General features: G+C 40.5%; 1 long non-coding RNA gene across 1 annotated transcript; it reads right to left on the minus strand.

The window, feature by feature from the left end:
• Positions 1–280: 280 nt before the first annotated feature.
• Positions 281–3258, minus strand: LOC142818263 (uncharacterized). Its single transcript, XR_012895648.1, has 3 exons — positions 2967–3258; positions 2761–2858; positions 281–320 (listed from the first exon to the last, which is right to left on the minus strand). It is a non-coding gene; the product is annotated as an uncharacterized LOC142818263 (long non-coding RNA).
• Between the last annotated feature and the right edge of the window lie 23228 nt (positions 3259–26486).

Below are 26486 nucleotides of genomic sequence, written 5' to 3' on the forward strand. Positions count from 1 at the left end.
TTGCTCTAAACCACAGTCATTTTGCTAGACATTGAAAATGTCTTGATTTAGTTGTCTTGCTATTTTGGGCCTGTCCTGCCCCCTGCAGTGGTAATAAGGATGGGGTTTCCTGCTGGGCCCTGAAGAATACCATTTCACGGCCGCCACATAGCTGGCGGCTTTTATTTATGGAGCCAAGAAAATGAATGGGTATTAGTGTCCAAACATTTCAACATGCTCCTGCGGCCATGCACAAAAGGGACTGATTTGCAGCAAATTTCCACTTATTTTCCAAAAGTATTTACCTTGCAGAAGCTTGGCTGATCGTTATAATGGCATAGCTGAGGGGAAAAATGACCATTTCAGAACCAATTTTTATATATGTTTCTGAACCTTAAAAGAGCTATACTTCTTTCGAATAAAGATAATAACCTTGGTTGCTAGACTTGCATGGCTATATGGATAAAGCGAGGCCTTTTTATTTTATTTTACTTGTTTTATTATTATTATCTTTACTACACATGACATAGGCATTACCTAAAAGCAGAAACCTCTCTTTGCAATGCAAACTATGAGAATATTTTTGAAAGAGATTCTGGAGATTCCAATGCCATAGTTTGGGTGCCTTTAGGCATAGGGAGTACACAGTGGCATAACAAACAAACAGAGGTACAGGTGTCAGAAATACCGATTCTATTACCTGTTGAGGGCAATGCAGTGTTTATTTTCTATGTTTCCTAGAACATCCTCTTCAGAATTTTGGAGGAGATTTTCAAATCATGCACAACTTTGCAAGCATTCAAAATCACACTGCAGCATAGCACCTACAAACAAACGCACCTCCACCAAGATTTGCACAAGCCCTTTAAATCATATGAATATGCATACGTAGCTACGATTTGCCCTGTAGGAATCCACCTGGTGGTATCTACAACATGTGGAGTTCAGGTGCACAATTCAAACACCTACACACTAGTAGAGTTCAAATGTTGAAGATCACCTCTTAGCACAGGCTGGGCAATACATTTTGATGGGGGGGGCACTCCAAGATTTTGGAAAGTGTTTGAGGGCCTCTCTCTTTGATGATATTAATAGAGGAGGTGGAGAGTCTGGGGTGGAGGCTGGGTGAAGAAGGGAGCTTAGGCTACAGGATTGGGCTACAGGAGGGGGTGTAGTATCTGGGAGAGAGTTTGGGTGAAGGAGACAGTTGTGACCTGGAGCACTGGAGAAGGTGCAGGGATTTGGGTTCTGACTTAGGGCAGGGACCTGGGGTGCAGGAGGCAATGCAGGGGTTTGGGTTGTGACTCTGGACAATGGATTGGAGTGCGGGGTCTGGGAGGGAGTATGAGTTCAGGAGGGGGACAAAGAGTTTGGCTTATGTGGGGTGGAGGGGGCAGGAGGCTGGTGGGGAGAGAGGGACTGGGGTGTCAGAGGCAGACTGACTGAGAGACTTGCCTGGGTGACACCTGATCAACAGCCCAGCAGGGTTGTCAGGTAGCTTCCTTGCCTGTCCCCCCTCCCCCCACCGCACAGGCTGCAGATTCATGTGTGTTGGTAACTAAGGGTACAAGGGTACTCCTCCTGCAATGAGGTGTAACAGTTAATCCGAACTAAGGACTTAGTTTGGATTAACTTCTCACTGCCGCGTGTAGCCGCGGTAGTCAGTTCGAACTAAGGGGATTTAAAAATGGAGCCCTCCCGGGAACATGCAAATGAAACCCGGGATATTTAAATCCTGGGCTTCATTTGCAAATTCAAATGCCTACATTAGCCACCCTACTTCGAACTAGGGGGCTAGTGTAGACATACCCTAAGAGCCTGAGGGGATGGGGGCAGGGTGCTTTCATGCTGCCTGTACTTCAAACAGGCAGCTCCCATTGTCCAGAAATTGACCAATGGGATTGTGTAGGGGGCAGGACAGCCCACAAAGCACAATTCCACACTCCCTGGGCTCATAGCTGAGAAAGAGAAACGGCTGTGGCAGCCACTTTTCTGAGTGGGATGAGTGCATGCGTGCGCGGTGGGGGAAAGCAAGCAGGGAGTCTTCCTGGGGTTTCCTAGTGTGTCTGTGGGCCACATCAGGTGGCTTGGTGGGCCAGATCCAGCCCCAGGGCCGTATTTTGCCCAGACCTGTCTTAGCATTTATAAGAAAGCCATAACACAAAGAGAAAAGCCGCACCACTTACATTATACTATCATTTCTTGGCAGTTCCCTGCAGGTAAGTTGTGAATTCTAGCTAATCAAAACATAACACCACAATAGCTTCTATTGTATAAGTTCATGTAGGCCATGCCATATATTGCAGTCTGCAACCCTTTCAAGGTAAGACTCATATTATATATGAATTTGGCAGGGCCAATGAACTTGTAATCCATCCATTTTGTGCAATAAAATATTTTAGATATAAACTACATCTCTTTACTCTTTATAGTTGGTTTACCTACTCTGCAATAAGAAATACATGTGCTGTTATAAATGGATTCAGTGCTTGCCTAGTTTCACACTAATATTTTTATCTACCATTGTTGCCTTTACTAGAATGCTATTTGGCATAATGCTTTAGCATAAAAGACTCCATTCCTTTTTATAGGAGGAGGCCATGCACTAAAGGGAGAAAGCTTTGTCCCTGCACACCTGGGAAAGCAAATAGATTCCACAAGGAAAAGAAGCTTGAATCCTAGACAATTGTACTGCAGTGGAGTTACTCTCCACTTGGCATTTGCTCCATGCCTCCTATTAGGTTTTTTAGTCCATTTGAGCTAGGACTTAAAGGCACCCACCTGCAAGTTGGCATGAACGAGGCCTGCTGAAGCTGGCTGTCTTCTTCATGTGACCATCCTGCACCCATCCCCAGGCATGCCATTGCTCCACTATGTGCCTACAAAAGGGGGAAAGTTGGATTAGCCATTTATAGTTCTGAGGAAACATGATGGTGATAGAGAGAGGAGACTGAAGGCTCAGATCATCTGTCTTCCCACTTCTTCACCTTCCAGGAAGTCCGTGGAGGGTGCAAGGAGAAAAGGAGAGCAGGGTGCAGGGCAAGTTCATCCCTTTTCTTATGCCAGTTTTTTGAGGATTGCAGCAAGTTTGGCTTTCCTCAACTTTACATAGTAGTAAAAGCTTGCTGATTTTTGAGTTGCAAAGAGAAAGTCTGATGAACAGAAGGAGAACACGGAGCTGACAGCAGGCGTTCTAATCTAGGCTCTGTCACTGACTTGCAGAATGGTTTGTTTCTCTGCCTCAGTTTCCCCTGCTGTAGAATGGTGTAACCATGATAGTGTACCTATGGACAGAGGTGGTGTGAGAATTATTACCACAAAACTTTGAACAAGTAAAACACTAAATAATAATATTTTTTAAAAAATCCTTTCAAATCCTACTCCTTTCTTAGTTGCTGATAATATTTGTTGAAAACCTAGAAAGAGCCTTAGAAATCATCTGCTATTGGGTAGTCTGTGTGACAATTTAGCTTTCAGAAGCACCCTAGGCCTATTAAACATCAAGCACTAATGGCCCTTTTGAACAGCTAGGCTGATTTAAACAAATACCTCAGAATTTGCTTGGGTATCTTTTTAACATCACAATGTGCTATTTATTTTCCTGGCTCTCAACAGTATAATTAAGATTGTGAGTTTGTGAATACGTTCTTTAAAAAAATCCAATAAAGAATATACTACCCTGAAAACTCTTGTGGAAGGTACAGTAGATAAAAGCTTGTTCTTCCCACTAAGAAATTCTGACTTGCTTTCATTCAGTTGTAATGAAGCAAGAGAACTTTAACAAAAATGAATACCCTGTGGTCTCTTTTGTTCCCTTTTTTAATACATCTTGGTTTAGTCAATGATTGAGGAAGTCTATCAAGCTCTGCTCAAGGTTCTTTTTTCAATCATTAGAAGTGAATCATCTTTAACCCCCCCACACACACTTATTAAAAATGTTCAATCTTGTCAGTTTAGCAAAAAAAAAAAAGTAAATTTTGCTTTCTTTTTCCTGGGGTTAAGAATTACTTTTATCTGACAATGGCTTTGCATGTTACAGCGTTAATTTTGCAATAAATTACAGTGCAGGTAGGTGGAATTTCTCACATGGCTTGACCAAAGTGTCTGACCTAGACAGACCTCTGATTGATGAATACTTTTTCATTTTGTTCTGCTAGTCCTATCAGACAAAATCGAAAAACTGGGTGAAAAAGATCCTATTTTATGTAATAGCATTTTGTTATATATCATTAGCACTTAATTCTGTCACCAGCACTAGGTTTGTGTTCACTAGGTCTTTCAACTTAATCTTTTCACGCCTCCATGTGACATCTATTGTGGGAAACTGATGTCCCAACATTATTGGTCCCAAAGAGTGAAATAATTCATAGGCTGTTACTGAGTGACTCAGTCCACACCCTCTGAGAGAAGAAGCTCGCGGATTGTGTTACTTTCATTCAGAGCTCTTTACAGTGTGTCCAGTAGGCTTATGGTGAATCTCACAGAATGCTACTAAACCAATTGAGAGTTTCTGATATAGACAAATATTTTGTATTGATACAAGACTTGTTATTTAAAGTGCTCAGGTTTGGTAAACATTAGCATCCCAATATTGCAGTGACACAGAAGAGTATTATTAAACCCATTTCAAATCTAGGTCAAATTCAAGGAAGAATGAAACTCATACCATCATAAAGTGCCATGTATAGAGGGCTTATGTGGAACTTAGATAATGCACAGGTTTTTCTGCATGCATTTTGAAAAAAAAAAAGTATGGCAAAATTTTCATCAACCTGATCTCCATTTTGCAGGCTGAATTTTGTGGCTGAAAATCCTACACAGTGGTGGGAGTTAATCAACTAGTATGAACTCAGGGTATGTCTACACTAGCCCCCTAGTTCAATCGAGGGAGGCTAATGAGGATGACCGAAATTGCAAATGAAGCACGGGATTTAAATATCCCGTGCTTCATTAGCATGTTCCCTGCTGGTCACCATTTTAGAAATTGACTAGCCCGAAGTAACTGCCCGTGTCTATACGTGGCAGTGAAACGGGATTCCGAATTAAAGCCCTAACTCAAATTATCTGGTAAACCTCATTGCAGGAAGAATAATAGCTAATTCGAGTTAGGGCTTTAATTTGGAATCCCATTTCACTGCCGCGTGTAGACGCGGGCAGTTACTTCGGGCTAGTCAATTTCTAAAACAGCGACCAGCCGGGAACATGCTAATGAAGTGCGAGATATTTAAATCCCACACTTCATTTGCAATTTTGGTCGCCCTCATTAGCCTCCCTAGGTCAAACTAGGTGGCTACTGTAGACATACCCTCACAGAGTTTTGCACAGAATTTCAGCAGATGGTCAGCCAATCAAACAAAAAAAAGGAGTTTTGTGGAAAATCTGTATATTTTTATTACATTTCCAACAGCACAAAATAGACCATTTTTTCCTTTTTTAAAAAATTCATTAAATTTATGTTTTAATGACAAAATATTGTCAAAACACTTAAACATTTTTGTAATCAAAAGCCAGGTTACCAGAAATCAAAAGCCACTAATAATTTTGCTCACATTAGCAACCCATCATGTTTTCCATTAACACTTTGATGACCATTGGGATTTAAAAGGTGATACTATTTTGCAACAAAAACAAAACATTTTGGCATTTTTACAAGCAATCATAACAAATTTCATTCATGAAAACTTGGCTTTTTTATTAAAACATTTTAGAAAATGTTGACCATTTCTAGAAGGAGGAAATTATGTACCTCTGTGACTCCATTCCCTGCCTACTTTCCTTGCAGAAACAAGTTCACTCCTGTTATCTCTGGAAAAAAAATGCGGGAGGGGGCTAGGGAAGAGAGTAAAATGGATTCTCTTCTGCTTCTTCAGCAAAACTGCGAATTCTTTTTTTTGATTGTAGGCTCATTACAACTGGCAACGGTGTAAGAGAAAGGAACTATACAGTGGAATTTCCAGGTCCTGGACTGACTTTGCAGCACTGGAAGTTGGAAGGACAAATAATCCTCACCTAGAGGTTACAAGCTTGATGTAGAAAGCATCGGATTAAATTCTATAGTCTGTGTTATGTGGAACATCAGCTTAGATGGTCCTTTTTTGGCCTTAAAAATCAATCTGCATCTTTTTGATCCATAAACTGACAATATTTGCTACAAAATTAAGGGGAAAATGAATATGCAATGCTTGGATGCCAGAAATGTCTAATTTAATAGCTTTTCCCAGAGCAAATGTAAGTAATGAGGTTTGTATTCAGCTATCACAGGTACATTTTTCTATATTTTCCTAAAAACCTACATTTTCCACATTGCAGTTTTCATGCATACTGTAAATAACACTACATTCCATTTCCCTATCTGTTAGATGATACGTATTCCACACTACCTCTCAATTAAATTTTCCCCTGTATGTGGAATACCTTCCAAAAACAGTGAATCAAATCATAATTATCTCTCATTCAAATCTATATGCAAGACTCATTTTTATAATGGCTCCTTTAAAAAAGTGAATCAACAAAATAATTTCTCTCTAAATTTCACTGTTTTGGACTCTTATCCTGCAACTACTTCCATGTGGGTGAAGTCAGCGGGGGTTTGTGTGAGTACAAAGGACCACTTGCATGTTCCTGATTGCTGGATTGGGTCCATAGTTATAAGACAACATTTACTGACTTGTTTATATTTTTAGCTACAACAAAAATCAGCCATGCTTTGAGCATGCCTTTGCTGAGTAACCATTGACCACTTTTTGTCTTTCCCTAACTCCAGCCAAACCTATTAGGAGTCATACATTGAATCCCAAGCAATTTGGATATATGCAATTTGGTCTATATGCTCTTTATCTTGAACAAATTAGGTTCCCGTAAACTAATTTTAAAAGTCAATAACTGATATCACACAGCTTCATATTTTTGTGTCCAGTTTTCTACATATAATAATTATCAACAATGATAAAGATTCTTGGTATCATGACCATCCTCACGGACTATGTTTATACACATGGCATCTTCCTGGTGTCTGTTCAGTCTGTATTGCAACCTGTAGGGATGGATTCTTCTCTCAGTCATTCCAGTGATGTCAGTGGCGTTACTTCATATATACACCAGTGTAGACAAGATGAAAAATCTGGCCTCTGATGTGAAAAAGGCTATTTATGCACTTTCACAAAGGACAGAAATCTGATAAGTTTGTGTCTACCCCAAAACGAGACACAAATATGTTAGTGAAAAGCCCCAAGTTTTCTAAATGTAGATGAGCACAGATTAAGAAAGCAGTAATTAATTTCCTTTGACCTCAAGCTGAAATTCCTTTCTAAAGCTGTCATAAAGAGAAAGAGGCCAGAGAGAAGAAGTGAAACTGTGTAACAATGCAATTAAACCCTTGTAATGAGGTCAGCCATTGGACTTGTTGCAACTGATATCATTATAGCAATGAGGAGGCATTATACGGATGGCCTGATTTTTTACTTGATTCATTTTTCCCCTTTAACTCTTTAACAGTTGGATATGTAGTTTATAGTGTTATACAAAATAATTGTGGTTTGGCATCAGACTGGCTTTCTGATCTTAGTAACACTTTTCCAGGAATATTGATGACTGAAGTAACAAATTTGGGGATATTAGAAAATAGTATAGTTCTGCCATGGATAAGGCTTCCTCCAGATAATATTTTTGCTGAACAGCTGTCAGAATGGAGTGTAAAAAACTGGGCATAGAGTCAGTTTGAACTCTGACATTTCTGAGGCTGACAACTGAAAATCTTTCTTTGTTATATTGGGAGCCTGATTTTCAGTGCAACTTCTGTCTAGCCTTTGCTCGCATGCACACATTCGACGCACTGACATCTGACAGTATTCATCACCTGTGTTCCCAAATAGTAGAGCACCTATATTCACGTACCAATGAAAAGTGGAAGCTATCCGCTAAAAATCAGGCCTTTAAATATTAGTGATGGGAAGCTCTGACTTGCATGGGAGTTCTGGATGTTCAAGGAAAGCAAAATGAAATCTTAACAGCTGATTTCAATTTGAAAGAACCCTGAATACTGATCTGAAACTTTTTTTAATGGGGCTAAAATATGATGGGTCATGCTACAATATTGTTCATTGATTTCATCTGGTCTAGAAACACTGCAGTTTCACCTGTCTGGTTAGGGTAGAAATCAGGAAATGAATAAAAAGCTTGTAAAGGAAAAAAATGATGCTGTAAACCTCAGGAAATATTTACTTATTGCAGTTCAAGAACTGAATGAAGCTCTGAATCAGCCCTTATTTTAATCCCAACTGATCTGCCCATGTGGTTTAAGGTAAGATCTCTGGACTCAGGGTCATAAGGAGCCTGGATGGAGCAGTGAGTTAAAAGAAGAGTGCCACTATTGGGGTGAATTGTGCTTTCTCACATAGGAGGAAGAAACAAGGACTAAAAGTGAGAGGAGGAGAGAAGTCCATCTGAGGTCCTGGGCTAGGAGAAAAAAATACATCAAGTGGGCCATGAAGATTTTGTGGTCTTAGAAGGCTGGTAGATTGCAATTCTATTTACCCTTAACCTATCCCCGTTTATTCTTCATAAGAATGCAGTGAACCTTAGAGAATTTCAGAGTAATTGGTATCTGTGCCCACAAATTCAGATGCCTTGAACTTAACTATTAGAACTTCCTGTAGGGCCTGATCCAAAGTGCACTGAAGCCATGAGAGTCTTTTCACTAACTTTGGTGAGGTTTGGCAGTTTCTTCATTTCTGTTTAAGCTCTGGTTGGAAATAAAGCAAGAATTGCTTCCTACATGGGATTTATGTCCTTCTGGTCCCAGACAGAGTCAATGCATTAGAAACAGCACCTCCAAAAAAAATGCAAAAGGTGAAACTTGAACATTTTCAAATTAAAACAAAAAAAAGATTCAGTTCAGGTTCAGTTTGAGCCAAAGACAAAGCTTTGGGTAAGTTCCCGTTTCATCCGAACCCTAAAACAGTTCATCCCTGTATGAGCATCATTGTAAGATAGCCTTTTAACTAGAAATAATGGAAGGCAGAAATGGTCTGGCAATTAGAGCACAGGGACTGTGTGATCTGCGCAGATGCTAACTCTGCCACACACTCAGTGTGACCGTGACCTTAGAAAAGTCACTTAACATCTCCATACCTCAGTTTCTCCTCTATGAACTACTACTTAGCAACCTTTGCAAGTGCTCTAAGCTTGGGAGAAGAAAGGCAGCACATAAGTGCAAAGTGGTAATGTTTTAAGGATATTTTAAAAAGAGGCAGTTGAATGATGTCCTATAAATTTTGTCATCTTTCTCTCCAAATGGACTACAATATAATATTTCCTCCAGGAATGCATTTATTATTTAACACTTTTCCGTGAAAGGTTTCTTTTACATTGCAAATGCTAAGAGTTCCTTCATAGGTCTTAGTCTATTGACCCTTTACCTTAAAACAAGCTATTAATGCTTAACACTGCTATTAGTATTCAGGGAAGTAATGATTGGTACTGAAATGTAAATGTGCAGTAAAAACAGATTCTATTTTGTAAAATAATTATGTAGCCTAATAATTATTTCATATGACTCTTTTTGATTGATGGGGAAAGGGCACCAAGTAGTTTGGAATTGTGATGCTTTTTGGTCTAAATTCAAATAGCAACGACCAACCATTATTTCAGATACAGTTACTTTTTTATAGAAACTGCGACAGGATGATCCCTGAATCTTGTTTCATCAGGTTACATTAGATATGGTATTTTTAATTAAACTTTTTTTTTGAACGGCAAGGAATTATTATTCTATAAAGGGCAATACCAACTCTTGCAATCTCCAAGTAAGTCATTAGAACCCTGAAGGTCAAACATAGTTCAAGTCTGCAGTGAAGTGAGACTTTCTCTTTCTGCTCTGCTGCCATTGTGCCTGACCCTAACCTGGTAAAAGCATCCCCAGTGGTGCCAAAGAGGCCTTTCCATTCTCAGTGTACTAGCTACACAGGTCTTTCACATTTGAGGCTGCCAGATAAATGTCAAATTGCAATATTTGTATGATGTTTAATGGGCGCTGGGCAGAGAGTGCTTCAACCTGTATCACTTTGGAGAAGTTTTTGTCATTCTGACTTAGATGGAAAACAAGTCACAGATCAATAATGTACATAAATGAAAGGAATTCACCATGATGGGCTTCCCTACCTGAGTCACAACTTCTAGAAAAACTGGAAAACCTATCTAGCCATATCTACATTTGTTAGTCATTAACAGGCCTTTTTCCATTCTGTTTTAAAGCCGTTTATTTTATATCTATAGTTTCTTGAATGAATAATATTACAAACTAGCATAGTTTTCATTGCAAATGTTCAGGTTTCATGTCAGTCATGACTGGGCTTATATGGGTACATATTTATATTTAAATTTATCTACCTATCCTTGTAATTTTATTTTTTTACCAAATTGAGATTTTTTTTACAGGTTTAATTCCAATGTTTTAAATTAGAAAACAATAAAATATTACATTGGTTTATTACCTGTGATAATATACAAATTGATTGTGAATGAATGGAAAATTATAGATAAAAATGAATCAATTACACATGCGTGAATATAAATTAGGAGAATAGGAAAGATTGGTACTTAGTGATATCTTAGAATATACTTGGCAGAGCCATTACCATAACCAAGATAACGTAAACAATAGCTGCCCTCTTGCCACACACCTTCACCTACTCCAATCAAAGTTTTCTATAACTAGAGAAGGAAGAAGAGCCAAAGCCTTTGTGAAGTTCACTAAGGACCTGTCTATATTAATCATTTTAACCTTGGAGAGGCGCAGGTATTGTAGTGATTGACACAAGTGCATAACTCAAATTGCTAGATTTACCTTGATTACATTCTACCATGCAGGGAAGCAAAGATAAGTTGTCAAATAACATCATCTTAACTGCCTAACACAACTAGATTTTAGGTCTAGTCCGGTCTGGAATACAACCGTTGCTCTCATGATACTTCTTTCTGTGAGAAAGAGGGGCGGGGAGGAGAGACAGGGAGTGGATAGGCCTGTAGCTGGCTAGACCCAAGAAGAAAGCAAGCTGTACCCTTTGAAGGGGTAAACAGCAGAGCGGAAACAGGACTGTGTACATGACTATGTAAGTCAGATTGTCTTTTGGAGGATGATCCTGGGGTGGGTCACCTATACATTACCCTTTACTCTGGCCCTATGACAGAAAGAGAGAAAAGAGAACTACCGTATAAGGGTTATATATTACTTGTAAGCATGGCTTATTTATTGATAATTATCCAATAACTATTCTAGAACAATGACTTGAATGCTATGATATGTTTTATAAATAATTACTTACCCAACTGAATAACTGGAACACTGGGAAGTATTTACTTCACTGGAATATGATATAAGTTGTTAGGTGATGTTAGAGCACTAAGTTATAACCAAGAGATTTTATTGGAAATTGGGGGAAAAAATTAAATTTTTAATTTATCCCTTCCCCCTCTATATAGAAGAAAATGTAGCTTTTGACAAGTTATACAGATGACACAAAATGGGACACATTTTTCATAGAAAGTTTGTCCGATATTTCTTTGCCAAAAAAAAAATCAGAATTTCAATTTTTTTCAACCAATTCTAAGATACATAAAAGTTATGTAGAGAAGAACTATCGTGACCACCTACTGTGATTTCCTGTATAGCACAGACCATAGAAGCTCACCCCATAAATTCTGCATCAAGTCATTCCTTCTGTTTGAGCTATAGCATATCTATTAGGAAGATAGCAGGCTTGATGTAAAAATGGCAAGTGAAGGAGAATATCCATTCTGTTTGTAGTTGTGCCGTAGATTAATTACCCTCACAGTCTAAAAAAAAAGTGTGCTTCATTTGTAGTATAAATATGACTAGCTTCATCTTCCAATCCTTAGTTCTCATTATGCCTTTTCCAATGAGTTTAAATGTCCTTCTACCCACAGAAACTTATTGACCAGGATAAAGTCACCTTTTAACCTCTTTTGGGATAAACTATATAGAATGAACTTCTTTAGTATGACTAGAAAGTATGTTTTCTGGAGCTCAAATATTTCTCGTCGATCTTTTCTGAATCCATCCAATTTTTCAACATCGTTTTTGAAATGTGAATATCTTACTTGACACAATATTTCATTATTGGTCTCATCAATGCCATTCACAGAGGTTATACCATTTCCCACTTGATATTCCTTTGGTTATATATCCAAGGACTGTGTTTACCATCTTAGCTACAACATTGCACTTGGTGTTACCTGCCAAAATGCCTAAATCCTTTTCAGAGCCACTACTTTTCAACAGATAGTGTCCATTTTATATATATGATATATGTTCTTTGCTACTGGATATGTGACCTTGTATTTGACTATATTAAAATGTATGTTGCTCAGATGAGCTCACCTTCCCAAGTGATTTGCCTCATCTGAATAGTTGACCTGTTCCCATTATTATTTACCACTCCACCAGTTTTTGTGTCAACTGCAAATTTTACCAGCAATGATTTTATATTGTCTTCCAGATCATTGATAAAAACGCTGAATAGCATTGGGCTAAGAATATTTCACTGTGACACCACTACCCCACACTTCACATTTACTATTATTTTGAGATTTATCAGTTAGCCAGTTTTTAATCAATTTAGTATGAATTAAATTGATTTTGCTGCTTTAAAAAATATCAGAATGCTGTGCAGGACTAAGTTATATTCACTATGGAAATCGATGGCAACATGGTTATCTTTATTAACTAAGCTTGTAATTTCATCAAAAAAGTGATATTCAGTGATTAATTTAGGAACTGATTACTTCTCCTTCCAACTGTTATCATAGACATAGCGGCTACATCTACACTGGCATGATTTTCTGGAAATGCTTTTAACGGAAAAGTTTTTTGCTCGAACGGGAGCAGCATAGTATTTCCGCAAGAACACTGACAATCTTACATGAGAGCATCAGTGTTCTTGTGGAAATTCAAGCGGCCAGTGTAGACAGCTGGCAAGTTTTTCCGCAAAAGCAGATGATTTTGTGGAAAAACTAGCCAGTCTAGACACAGCCAGCTAGTATAACCTTTAGCTTGGTTAATTGTATCCTCTCACTCCCTCTTCTATTTTGCATTATGAAAATAGAAATATGTGTGGTACTAGCAGTAACAATGGATCCTCTATAGATAGTGTATACAGAAAGTAGAGAAAGGCTGCCTGTTAGAGTACTGGAGACTAAACCCATTATTTCACAGCTAATTTTAATTTTAAATCTTTTTCTACTGATGCTAAGACTGAGTGAGTAAGGTTCCAGCTTGACTGGCCAAGAGACTGAATGACTGGACTCTTCATTTTACTAGGGATAGTAAGCAACACAAAAAGTCCTTAAAGCTGTCACAGGTGTATAACAGAAGATTCCCTATAGGAGGGTTCTCCATTGGTTTGAAACTGAAACCCCCCCCCCCCCCCCCCCAGTAAAGGGCATGTTTGGAGTATTCCAGGGGTGAGGCCAGGGTAGGAGGAGGATGGTTATGGTGGGATAGAACTACACTCGCCACAAGTTAGGCCTTCTCTTAGGATGCCAGGTAGTTCTAAACCTTTAAACTTCTGTAGCTGCCTATATCCAATAGGCAGGCTGCATGTGATGGACAGTCAGGGCTTGGCGTCCTTTATTTATCCCTGCAAATGGTACATCACAAGCAACAACCTGTCATCCATCCTTTTATCTAATCTATGAAATTTTAAGGTGCCAGTTGCTTAGTTATCTAAAAGCCGATATGCCTCAATCCTGACTGGAACACGATTATCTTCAAAGATTAAAGTGTAGTTTGTCTCTGTGATCCATTTGTTCGCTGACTGCTCTATTTAGAATGCCAAACAGTGGTGGTGTTGGGTTTTGGCCAAACTCTTTTCAGGTAGATTACTAACCTGTCAAATAGTGAACACTTTTGTTCATTGGTGACCCAGACTGATTTGAATGTATAGATTTACTGAAGAGATTAAAGTCTCTCTCACACTTTATTGCTTCCCCTCCCTATTCTTCTATCATTATGGAATGATAAACAGCATGTTCTCAGGAAAGATATTATTTTTCCTTGGTTAGTAATATGATGACTTACTGCTATTTAGTTTATCTGGTAAACAAAAGTAAATCTTTTCAGAACACTTGTTCTCATGAGCTTGCCAGGGACTTTTGTTTAAAATCAGTTGATTCATTCAAAGATCCTTTTCATAAGCCTCTTAACTTTGAAACTACATTCAGATTAGCACCCAGAGCTTCTCAACCTTTGGCAATGCACCCAGTCACTAACTGCTTGATCATGTCTGTAACAGGTGTGTAGTCATGGCTGTGGTGCCTTCTGCTGTCCAGTCTTGGGAATTAGTTCTCTTCCAACCTGGAGCACCCCCTTCTGGATGGTATCTCCTGCCTTTACCCACTTCTCCAAAAATCTTCACCACCACACACTGTCAGAACCAGCATCTCTCCTGGACTACAGTGCCTCCATTCCCTGAGCACTGCCCTATTGCAGAATCCACATTCTAGGATCCTCCCTTCCCAGGGAACCCAGTTGCCCCTAATCCCACTCTTTGCTTCAGTGATCAACTGCCATCCTTCCTCTAGCCCTTTCCCTCAGGGACAAACTACAGTCAAACTTGGCTATGCTCATCACTGGCAAAGGGGGGTGGGAGAAGTGAGGTCTGGACCTCCTTCCTATTTCTACCCTAGCTGTCTCTCTGCAGCCCTAGTATCTCCTCAAGCCCTTGAAACAAAGCCTCAGCCTGGGAGTTCACCAGGCCAAAGCTTCCCAACTCTTCCTGCCCTTCCCCAGCCCTGTTCTGTCCAAGGTACCCCTTCTCTGTATAAACTTAAAAAACAACAAATAGTCTCATAGCACTTTAAAGACTAACAAAACATATAGATGGTATCATGAGCTTTCGTGGGCACAACCCACTTCTTCAGATGACCGGAGTGCTGGAAGTCCAGATCCAAGAATAAATAAGGGAAGGAGGGAGGCGGGGAGAAGGAAAAAAAAATGTGAAGAGGAGGAAGAAAAAAAGACAGTGAGTAGATAAGCTTCAGAGGGATTGCTGAGTGAGTCTGTAACAGGAAAAACTTAAACAGTTAGTCTAGTAGCATCTCAAAGACTAAATAGTTACAAGAGGCTGATAAGAACCATTAGTTTGCACTTGGAAAGGAAGATGACCTTTCTGTATAGTCAGTGAATCCTCTCTTCCAAACTGGAGAGACACTGGATTCCCTCTGTGCTGCAGCCCTTTTAACAAGGCCTAGCCTGGCCCTGGTTGGCTGCCTTATTCCCTCTTCTGATAGGCTTCTGATACAGCTCTCTCCCGGGGCTGATTTTAACCTTTTATGTTCCAGTGTGAAATGACTGCTCTATCACAACAGATAATAGATAAGCCTATTTACTTTGCTAGGCAGAATGAGAAAGAAGACTTCTAGATCACTTAAGCCAAATTCTCACTAGTCTCCTGCTTAGATGCCTCAGTTGCTTTGCTCTTATACAATACAGACTTGAAATACATCCTTATTATTTATATGCCAAGTTCCCTTCATCTCCCCTTCCCACAATGTTCTAAAGCACCCCCTAATTCTATAAAGCATTCCCTAATTCTATAAAGCATTCCAGTGATAATGACCATAGTCCTCTCAGTTACTCCATTGTATTCATTTGTCCTACTGCATTTAATCTTTTTGAGGCAGGGCCCTGATAATTCTTTATTATGGATCACAACAACATTTTGGTGTTTGAAATCAGTGGAAAGACTTATCAGTTACTTCAGTGGGGGCTGAATTGACTCCTTTGGGCACTTAAGATACATCATCAACTTGTTTCTCCTTATTGTGGCTCTTCTTACAGGATTTTAAGCTTTTCCCAGTATAAACTGATTGTGTGGCATATTTATGCACAGACCCACTTTTCTTAGGGAAGGTTCATCAAAGATGTGAGGTACAATTTTAAAATATGCTAGTCATCTCTTAAACAAGCAACCAGAATCCCTGCCAAGTTATACCATTGTGATTCTGTTACTCTGAGGACTAAGCTGGGCAGAACTATAACCACAATAGAATCACTCATATTTTTGTCATGCTTTCATTGACATCAGTGGGGCTTCTACAACTAAACATTGGGGTTTTGTATGTTTGTATATTACAATTATTTTTAGGAGTTTATTTTTAAAAATGGTTTCTAAAAAGGATGAAAAAGAAAAGAGATGTTACTGTTTAATATTTCTCTTTCGTGAATGTGCATGTCTGATTTTCCCAAATGAAAGAAAAAAATGGTGTAAGAATTTTGGTCTTGTTAATTTTGTTAATAATGCTGTTCTGAGTCTTGTCTGGATGCTTTATAACTGGGGATTGGCTTTTTCTTCCCCCCTTCCACCTCCAGCAAGCCCCACTCTCATACTCTTGCCAAGGATATCATTATGCCATTCTGTAGTAACAAGCATTCTTCTGTTCACATTTATATCAATTTGTTTGGGACAGTAATTCAATCGGACGGCCCACTGGATTTTGAAAGACTTGCAGCCATGTCAAAGTGGCGACCTTTTTCCTCAGCTTTCAGCCAAAAGCCATTTTTTTTAACAAGGAGCTCTTGAAAAGAAATGCCACTTTGATAATTAGTTATTGATCACTGACAATGTGGTGACGAATACCATCGGACTATCCAGACGCCAGTGGGTCGCGACACTAGAACTTCCTTATCGCAATAATCTATAGAAAGAAATGTACAAGAAAGGTCATTAAGGCTGGTCTTTGGGGAATAGTGTCCAGATAAACTAACTTCCTTATTAAAAAGAAAAAATATAAAAGCATTTTGGACATGTAAAGTTCTGTAATAATCCTGTTAAAAAGCCATCAGAGAAGGACCTTTTTGGAAATAGAGAATTTGCTTTGAGACAAAAACGTGCTAAGTTATTTTGATAATTAACCCTGCTTTGGCCAGTAGTTTTGCCTCAGCAGAAGACCATTAACCCTCCTGCCCTGAAATGTCCATTAGAAACAATTTGGGATCTGAGTACAAGAAGACCATAAAAATTATAGACTTAAAAGTATAATTGACTTTTTTTGAGGGCTAATTTAGACCGCACTTTGGGAGTTGCATAAAATTGCTGCATATGAGCCATTTAATGGAGAAAAAAATGGAAAGAATAATTCTATTGAATTTAAAGAGGGGAAAAAAGCTTTCCATTAGTTGTAGTTTCTTTCTAAGACTACTAATGTAAAGCATCTCTGCAAAAACTGACAAGGATCTAAAACTATCTATGCAATAACTTTGTTAGTGTGGGGGTACAGTACCTAAAATACTACTATCAACAGAACAATTTTTTGAGAGGGGCGCTCACTAAAGTCCTTTTCTAATTGAATTGTTTTGATACAGTAAGTGATAATAATACATTGTATGGCTTCATGGTGCATTGCATTGATAGGCTACAGAGTCTTTTACTTCTAAATCACTGCTTCAAATTAAATTCAGAGCACTGTTATTTTATTTGCAGCTGTATCTGTGATGCTTATTTTTTTAGCTTCACAGCAACCCTATGAGGTAAAGTAATGTCATTATGCTGTGGAAACTGAAGCACAGAGGGATTCAATGACTTGTCTAAGGTCATACAGGTAGTCAGAAGTCAACAAACTTGAAAACAAACTGACAATACCACCTTTGGAATCCTTCTTGGCTGTTGCAGCCTAGTCTAATGTATATGGAGTCTAGAAGCACCCTTACCCCAAAAGGTGGTCCCTTCAGGTAAGTTTGATGTTATATTATTGGGGAAGCATGCAGTACCTGCTTTGTGGATAAAGGTCCTCAAATTATTAGGTTGGTTAATCAACCTCCAGCATGAGTTAGGATTTTTGTAGTCTTTATTGCTTTTATAAATAACTTTCTTTACTTATTGGAATTTTATTATTTTATATTGTGTCATACAATTTATTTCTGGTGGAATTCCTTTGAGTTAAAGAGCTTCCAAAGATATAGTCTTGGTATTATTATGTGCATGGAAACTATTCTAAAATATGGTTGAGGTAAAATGTAAAGTTACAATTTATAACAGTATCCCATTATCTTTGGTAAAAATAAACTACTTGAATGTGTTTCCACTTAAGTTACTTCACTGTGTTGTTAAGACTGCATGACATCTAGTTTTGAAAAGGAAACTAAGAGCTAGTTAAAATCTGGGGGGAAATAGGACTATCAAGCAAATGTTAAATGACATACTATATGAATAGGAAAGGGTCTACAGTGAGAAAATGAGAACGTAAGTTCTCTAGAAGGCATAAGTTTCTTAGTTCTAATCTCTGTGCTACCACTGAGTTACTTGGGAAATGTAAAACCGACAAGGAGTCCTGTGGCACCTTATAGACTAACAAATGTATTGGAGCATAAGCTTTCATAGGCAAAGACCCACTTCATCAGATGCATCTATAAGGTGCCACAGGACTCCTTGTCACTTTTGCAGATCCAGAATAACACGGCTACCCCTCTGATATTTGGAAATGTAGAACTAGAAGGGACCTTTTCAGGTTATGTAGTTCAGTTCCCTGCACTGAGGCAAGACTATATATTATTATGCCATCCCTAACAGATATTTGTCTAACCCAGTGGTGGACAACCTATGGCACATAAAGGTGTAAACTGCTGGTGGGTCACGAGACAGGTTGTTTATCTTGCATCTGGAGGTACAGCTGCCCACAGCTCCTAATGACCACCGCTCACCAGCAGCTTATCCTGATGAGCCGTGTATGGCCCATGGGCTGCAGGTTGCCAACCACTGGTCTAACCTGTTCTGAAAAACCTACCACAACTGAGATTCTATGTCACATGGTCATTTGTTCCAGTGTTTAACTACTCTCAGAGTTAGGAAGTTTTCATAATGGCTAAGCTAAATTTCTCTTGCTGCAATTTAAACCCATTACTACTTGTCTTGCCTCTTTCTTCGTAAGTCATGTTTTCTTAATCTTTAGTCATTTTTGTTACTGTTTTCTGGATTTTCTCCAATTTGTCCACAACTTTCCTGAAGTGTGGTACTCAGAACTGGACACAGTACTCTGGTTGAGACCTTATCAATGCTGAGTAGAATGGAAGAATTACTCCTCTTGTCTTTTGTTTACAACACTCCTGCTAATACATCTTGGATTGTATGCGCAGTAGTACATTGTTGGCTCATCTTTAATTTGTGATTCTCTATAAACTGAAGATCAGTTGAATTCTAATATTGTCCTCCAAAGCACTGGAAACTCCTCCCATGGTAGCAACCTCTGCAAACTTGATAAGTGTACTCGGTTGGACATAAACAAACTCCTTTATGAAGCTATTGAAAAGAACTGGACCCAGGGCACATCCTTGTGGGACCCCACTCAATATGTCTTTCCAGCTTGACTCTGAACACTGATATTTACTTTCTGAGGGTATATCTATACTTATGAGAAGACCAACACTCTGGTATATAGACCATATAGACCTGTAAATCGAATGCTGAGGGCAGCCCCTACTGGTGTCCCTTACTCCTCCTTCTGTGAGGAGTAAGTGAAGATGGTGGGTGTGTTTGCTCCCATTGGCCTCCTGGAAGCCAGTATGGCTCAGCCGAATCCACCTACACGTTGAGGTGAGCTGAATCCAGCTACACATTTTGTGTAGCTTGAGTTGCACTCCTTAAGCCGACCTTCCTGGTCTAGTATAGTCCAGACCTGAGTATGGTTTTCCAAACATTTGTGTACTTCTTCAATTCCCCCATCTGTCAAATGTCGACTATATTATTTCTGCAATGCTAAGATCACAAATAGAATAATTCCACAACTCTGTTTTGAAATGCTACTGTGGAAATCTAGTATTCTAAATGTCAACATCATATGTATATTCTGGGTACCCCTGGAATCTTCATTTCTCTTTGGCGTCCAAATGTCTTGATTGGCTAGCAATGCTTTTCACCAGGAGGCTGCCTTCCTTTCTAACCCCAGTGAGCCACATATTCATCATCTCCCAGTGCAGCCACTGAAATATATTGTCACTATTTTTGGCCTGGACCCAGAATATTTTAGATACTACCACCCTTGCTGTAGCTGTCATCTACCATGACAGTTTTGCACCTCAGGGACAGTGATGTTGCCTTTGTCTAAGGGCAAACTCACAAATGTAGCATGGCATTGACATTTTTGCCCATTGTTTCCAACCTCTGGCAATTCCTTCTGCAAGATATTAGAATGAACACAGCAGATCTTACCCTCTTCAGAACAAAATATAAGATCCTTCTGTTTTCCTGTGCTTTCCCCAAATAGCATATCACCTAGCATGGTCTCTTACTGTATCTTGAGACAACAGCAAGAATATAATCCTTCCGACCAATTGTTTGAGCAGATACCATGGTGATGGGTGCACAATGAGATAACATAGTTTATTTTTACAATAGCATAATAATCCTTACCTATCTACTTTCCAGGGTGCTGTGAGGACTAATCAGTTAGTGTTTGCAGAAGTCTATAAAAGGCTATATAAGTGTGAAGTATTATTATTATTACCTTATTATGATATTGACTTTGCCTTGTCAAACTGTAGTACTTTCCCCTACTTAAGATGTAATATCACCATGAAGTGTTTATATTCCTGTAATGTAAATGTTTCCCTTCTAAAGTGAGTTTACTGGCACGTTGCTACACATGACCAAAACATGATTTATTTGCATGATCCAGGAGATTCAGGTGACTACAAAAAACACTATCGGACATTTCCGGTTAAACCTCCTTATGCTTTTATAATTGTAGTTTGTCCTCTACCATGTTTGTTGACACGCATTTAAAAAAAAATCTGTTTGACCAATCCATACAGCTCTCTAGGGCCCTGTGTTTTGCTGCATGAATAGGTATGCTGTCATTAATTTGGCACGGAGATACTGCCGACTCTAGGAAGAGGGGCTCTGTTTTCCTGGTAGCCTGATTTGGAAGTGTTTAGCTTTGGTCTGAGAGCAAAGAATTAACAGTTGTATAGAATCAAGCCCACTATCCTTCTCACTGTGATTAGCTCTTCACCACACATCAAAAAAAAAAAAAAAAAAAACACAAAGCCACCTGATCTGTCAAGTCTATCCTTAGTATCCCTATGCCACGCTGACAGATATTTACGCCCTCCTCTCCCCTCTACATCTGGATGAATAGGGACAGGTTCTCCACCCCTCAGAAGATTCACTTACATTAAGTGGTGAGGTGGAAGCAGTGAATGAACAATAGACGGCTGTCAGGCTCGACAGCAGGGCATGGATGTATGAGCGCAGAGCTGACAGCGAGGGCCTCAGAGGGTAAACTGCTTTGCTGGAACTAATTAAACAGATGAAATTATTACATGAATATGCAGATGTTGTTTACATTTTACCATATGGTATTATTTCAGGTAATAACTCGCAGGAGGATCCCTTCCTCTCATCAAGAGGAAATGGGTTGAAAAAGAGGCTCCATGTGTCACCTTTCAGTTGCTAGGCAGACATTGATATGGCAGGCTTCTCTCATAGTCACCACTCCCTGTGACTCTTCTTATAACCACACTACACTGGAGAGATCCGTGTTCTCCTTACCAGGCAATGTAGGAAGAGATTACCCTTTAATAAGCTCCAATGTTTATGGTTGCTAATTTTTTTTCAATTAAGTGAGTAAGCCAGTCACGTTTCCGAGAATGACCCACAGCATGCACTTTATAATTGAGAAGGTGCCAATCCATAGTCCATAGGTAAGAATTGACAGATCTGTCCAAATATGTAGAGGCTAGGAGCATGACATTTCCACAGAGAGTCTGACATGCTGCCGAGTTTGTTAGCATTTACTGCATTGCCAATGTGAAATGTTGATAACAGAGACACTCCTTTTCAATAAGTTTCCATTCATCATATTGAAAAGGTTGCTCTCTAGAATTATAGAGGCAAAGGATTATCACAGACAACAATATAAAGAATCATTAATAACAGGCATTTAGGGTGGGCAGTCAGTTAGACACTGACACCACACAATTACTGTGCATCCTAGGCAAGGATACATAGCAAGGCTAAGCAACTTAACAAACATTTTTAAAGGGTGTTTACTTTAAAATCATGATATAGTGACAGACCCTAGCATGCACAGTGCTGGCATAATCTGCTTTGGGGGCTATTTAGCATAGCATAATTCCAGGCAGGGTAAAGGAAGTGATGTAACCATGCTGTATATATCTAGTCTCAGGTGAAGAATGGGCATAACCTGTCAGATCAATTAATTTGGATGTAGCTGTCTCATATGTAAATCCAGGGGCAAGACCAAAATAGGAATTTTACTGGAATATAAATTATGCTACAGCTTTGCCAGATTCTTAGAACTGGACAAATGATTGTCTAGCCCAGAGGTTCTCTAACTGTGGTCCATGAGCTTCATTCAGGTGGTCCACAGATAATTCTTTCTAAGGGTGCCTTTATATTGCACCGTAGGTTAAAATAAGACACGCAATTTGAGCTATGAAAATTGCATATCTTATTATGATGTTATTTCAAAATAGCTTCTTTCAAAACTTGGTTCTGTCTACACAGCACTTATTTTGAAATAAATCGCTATTCCAAAACACCCCTTATTCCTCGTGGAATGAGTTTTGCAGGGATGTCTGTGAAGAGGAGGCTGAGAGGAGGCTGTTAAGGCTAGGACTATAATAGAGTTTAAAGAGAAGCTGGATAAATTCATGGAGGTTAGGTCCATAAAAGGCTATTAGCCAGGGGATAAAATGGTGTCCTTGGCCTCTGTTTGTCAGAGGCTGGAGAGGGATGGCAGGAGACAAATCGCTTGATCATTGTCTTCGGTCCACCCTCTCTGGGGCACCTGGTGCTGGCCACTGTCGGTAGACAGGATACTGGGCTAGATGGACCTTTGGTCTGACCCAGTACGGCCGTTCTTATGTTCTTATGTTATGATGTCGGAATAGTGAGCCCATTACATTTCAAAATAATGGGCATGCACAAAAGACATGGAATAGCTATTTTGGAATACCTCCAGTATCCTGAAATAGCACTGCAGTGTAGATGTAGCCTAAGGTTCCAACACTGGAAGATTTTCTGTCTGAAAAAGAAATGGTTCTTGATGAAAAATTTAAAAAGATATCTCGTTGCTCTTAAGCAACAGTTTGAAGATTACTTTCCAGTAGAATCTGAACCAAACAACTGTATACATAATCTTTTTGGAATTCAAATCCGTGACCTGCCCCTGTGGTTGGTCCAATTAGGCAGAAGAGTGCTTGTTGAAGCTTTCTTGTGATGAAACGTTATGGTCAGAATGTAAAAGGCATACAGTAACTGAGTTTTTGATCCAAAGAACTGGAGAGTACCCAGAACTTACAGACAAAGCAGTGCATTTTTTGATGCCATTTGCTACTACGTACCTGTGTGAGACAGGATTTTCATAATTTATTGCACTCAAGTCCACATACAAAAGCAGGATGAATGCTGAACCTGACCTAAGGCTGAAGCTGACAAGCATTATATCAGACTTCCCTGAACTTTGCTCACAAAAACAGGCACATCCATAGCATTAGAAAGGTAAGACTGCTGATATTAAAATATGAGTTGTGTGCTTTTATTTGTAGAACAAAAAGGTTAATTATGAAGGTTTTTTTTATATAGCACAAAGTGCTTTATAATAGCTAGATAACAGTAGAAACAAAGATTTTGGAAAGATCATTAAGTGGTCTGGCAAGACTCTCAACAATTTTCAATTGGTCCATGAACAAAAAAGTTTGAGAACCACTGGTCTACTTGTCTGCTATTAGAATATTGAAAACTCATCATAGCTTGATACTAACGCAGGTAGTACCTCTACCATACTGTTTTAACATCTCATTTCTTTCCAGGTCACTTTCACATTCTCCCACGCTATCACTGACATCATCTTTACAATCAGATACATAATACACCTTTCTTTTGTTCCGATCATTCTCTCTCCATGTCCTCAGGTCTAGTATGTGGACTGATCATGGCAATTAGTCCCTGAAAGCACATGTATTTAATACATTTCCATAACACTTTAGCAAAGGATGCTGCCCAGTTGTGCCATCAATACATTGGCAGATTGGTTGAATACAAATGCTGAGACATTTGGCTACTAAATGTCCTGTCATATTTACATCACCCTCACAGATATTTTAGGTCACCGATGACCTATGACATCTGAAATGTACAAGCATGATTTAGAGGTAACAAAGATGCAAGAGATGGCCTAGATTCTTACCCTTAGGCAATATCTCAGAGAGACCAAGAGAACTCTGTTTTGTGCCATATCTTCTGAAAATTTCAGTTGGACAGTGTAGTGGGGTGGAATGGCCACCCACTGAGCCGGAGGCGGAGGAACCCCTCTGGCGGCCATTTTGGGCCCGGCCTAGCCCCGCCCCCTCACCTGACCGGAAGTCAGGGGGTGGGACTAGGACTATAAGAAGGTTGCCTGGGAGCTCAGTCAGGGCCCAGCCTCCGAGGGAGCCGGAGGCCTGGCTGGAGCTCCTGCCTGGGGAGGCTAAGACCCGGGCTAGGCCGCCCTCAGCCACCTTCCCAGAGGCCGGCCAGGGCCTCCCTGCCCGGGTTACTAAGGCCTGGTCGGGCCCGCCAGCTGAACCACTCGCGGACCCAGAGGACGGGACCGAGCCGCTGGACCAGCTGGACCCCCGGTGGGTACGAGAACGCCGGGCCGGACCGGCCCCGCGGAACACCCCAGAGCTCCGACCTCTTGACCCCTGGATTGGGCCGCCGGCCCCTGCGGAGACGACGCGGGCTTCAACTCCCCGACCACTGGACCCCTGGATTGGACCACCGGCCCCTGCGGAGACGATGCGGGCTTCAACTCCCCGACCGGCTGCTGGGGCTACAGGTACTGGGGAAGAGGGAAGGGGGAGACAAGAGGCGGTCCAGGGGGTAGCGTGGGCTGAGAACCGCCCTAGGCCAGCACGTTGCGGGCTGGAGCCCCTGCTGAGCCCGTAGCAGCTGAACGGCTGCATCCAGGGCCCCTGGGCCGGGGCGCAGTGGAGTGGGCGGGCCTGCGCCCCTGCCACCCACCAACTGGGTGGCAGTCTCTTCCCCCCCCTTGTCACAGCTGCAGCTGCCCTGCGTGCCCCGCCCTTGAACTAGGAACTCCTACAGACCTGTGGGTTTGTTTGCGGCCCGCCTTGCGTTGGGGGCCTGGCCGCCAGCTGCTGCCCTGCCCTGCTCGAGGGCCTGGGCGTCCGTATGAGGGGTTTGGCACTCGGCCACGATCCGGATCAGACCTTTAAAGGGCCAGGACTCGGACTACTTTAAGGCCCAGTAGGGCCATAGGACGGGCTAGCCATCCACTGTACCAGGGCGGAGGATCCGCCTCCTAAAGGCCTGCCGGCCTACAACGAACCACCCCCCCCGGAAGGGGACAGCTTAGAGGCTATGGTTGTCACTGCCGGAGGGCAGTGACCAAAAGGGCGACGAGAGCCACACGCTACAGACAGCAAGCAAGATAGCCTTCACTCGCTCTGAGTAACTCACCAAGAAAAAACAACAAATGGTCTGATAGTACTTTATAGACTAACGAAACATGTAGATGGCATCATGAGCTTTCGTAGGCATAGCACACAGAGTCATCTGAAGAAGTGGGCTATGCCCACGAAAGCTCATGATACCATCTACATGTTTCGTTAACCTATAAAGGGCTACCAGACCATTTGATGGTTTTTCTGTAACAGACTAATTGGGCGACCCCCTGAATCACCAGGAAAAGCCAACCAAGTTTGAAGCAAATTTTACACTCTCTCATAAATCAGAGTGTCTATTTGGAGTTTAGGGGCAGGTCCAAGATTGCAGAAGGAGCTGCCATAGACACTAAGGCCTGGTCTACACTAGGCCAGGAAGGTCATCTTATGGTACGCAACTCCAACTATGTAAAATGCATAGCTGGAATCGACTTACCTTAAACTAAGTCTTGGCAGCGTCCCGACTGAGGGAGACTGATGGGAGCACTTCCCTTACTCCTTGCAAAAGGAGGAGTACCGGACATTGGCAGAGCTGCCCTCAGCATTTGATATACAGGTCTATAATAGACCCATTAAATAAAACGTCAGATGATCGACCTCTGGAGCATCGATCTTCTGGTAAGTATTTATGTGTCCTAAAGGCTGTGGCAAACTTCACCACCTTCTGCTCTAGGTGCTAGGAAATTTATTTTGACCTTGTCTTTTAACACAAACATATTTATATTATAAAAAAATCCAAACCAAAAACCACATGACTGCATATACATTTTCCCCTGGAGGAGGTTGACAGAACAAACATGACAGAGGTTAGTCATATTGCTTATAGCACTACTGGAAGGTGATCAGGGACTATGGTGATAAATGTGGAATAAGAACCTATATAGAATAGAGGTTGTTCCTCTTACCTATATAGAATAGAATTGCTCTTCTTACTAGATAAGAAGTGTCTGTTTTCTCTGTTCACTGATGACTGAGATAATCTATATCCTGTTAAGGAGGGTCCCTTACCATCCAGTCACTGTGGATA

This window comes from Pelodiscus sinensis, chromosome 14, assembly GCF_049634645.1.
Source record: "Pelodiscus sinensis isolate JC-2024 chromosome 14, ASM4963464v1, whole genome shotgun sequence".
NCBI classification, from domain to species: Eukaryota; Metazoa; Chordata; order Testudines; family Trionychidae; genus Pelodiscus; species Pelodiscus sinensis.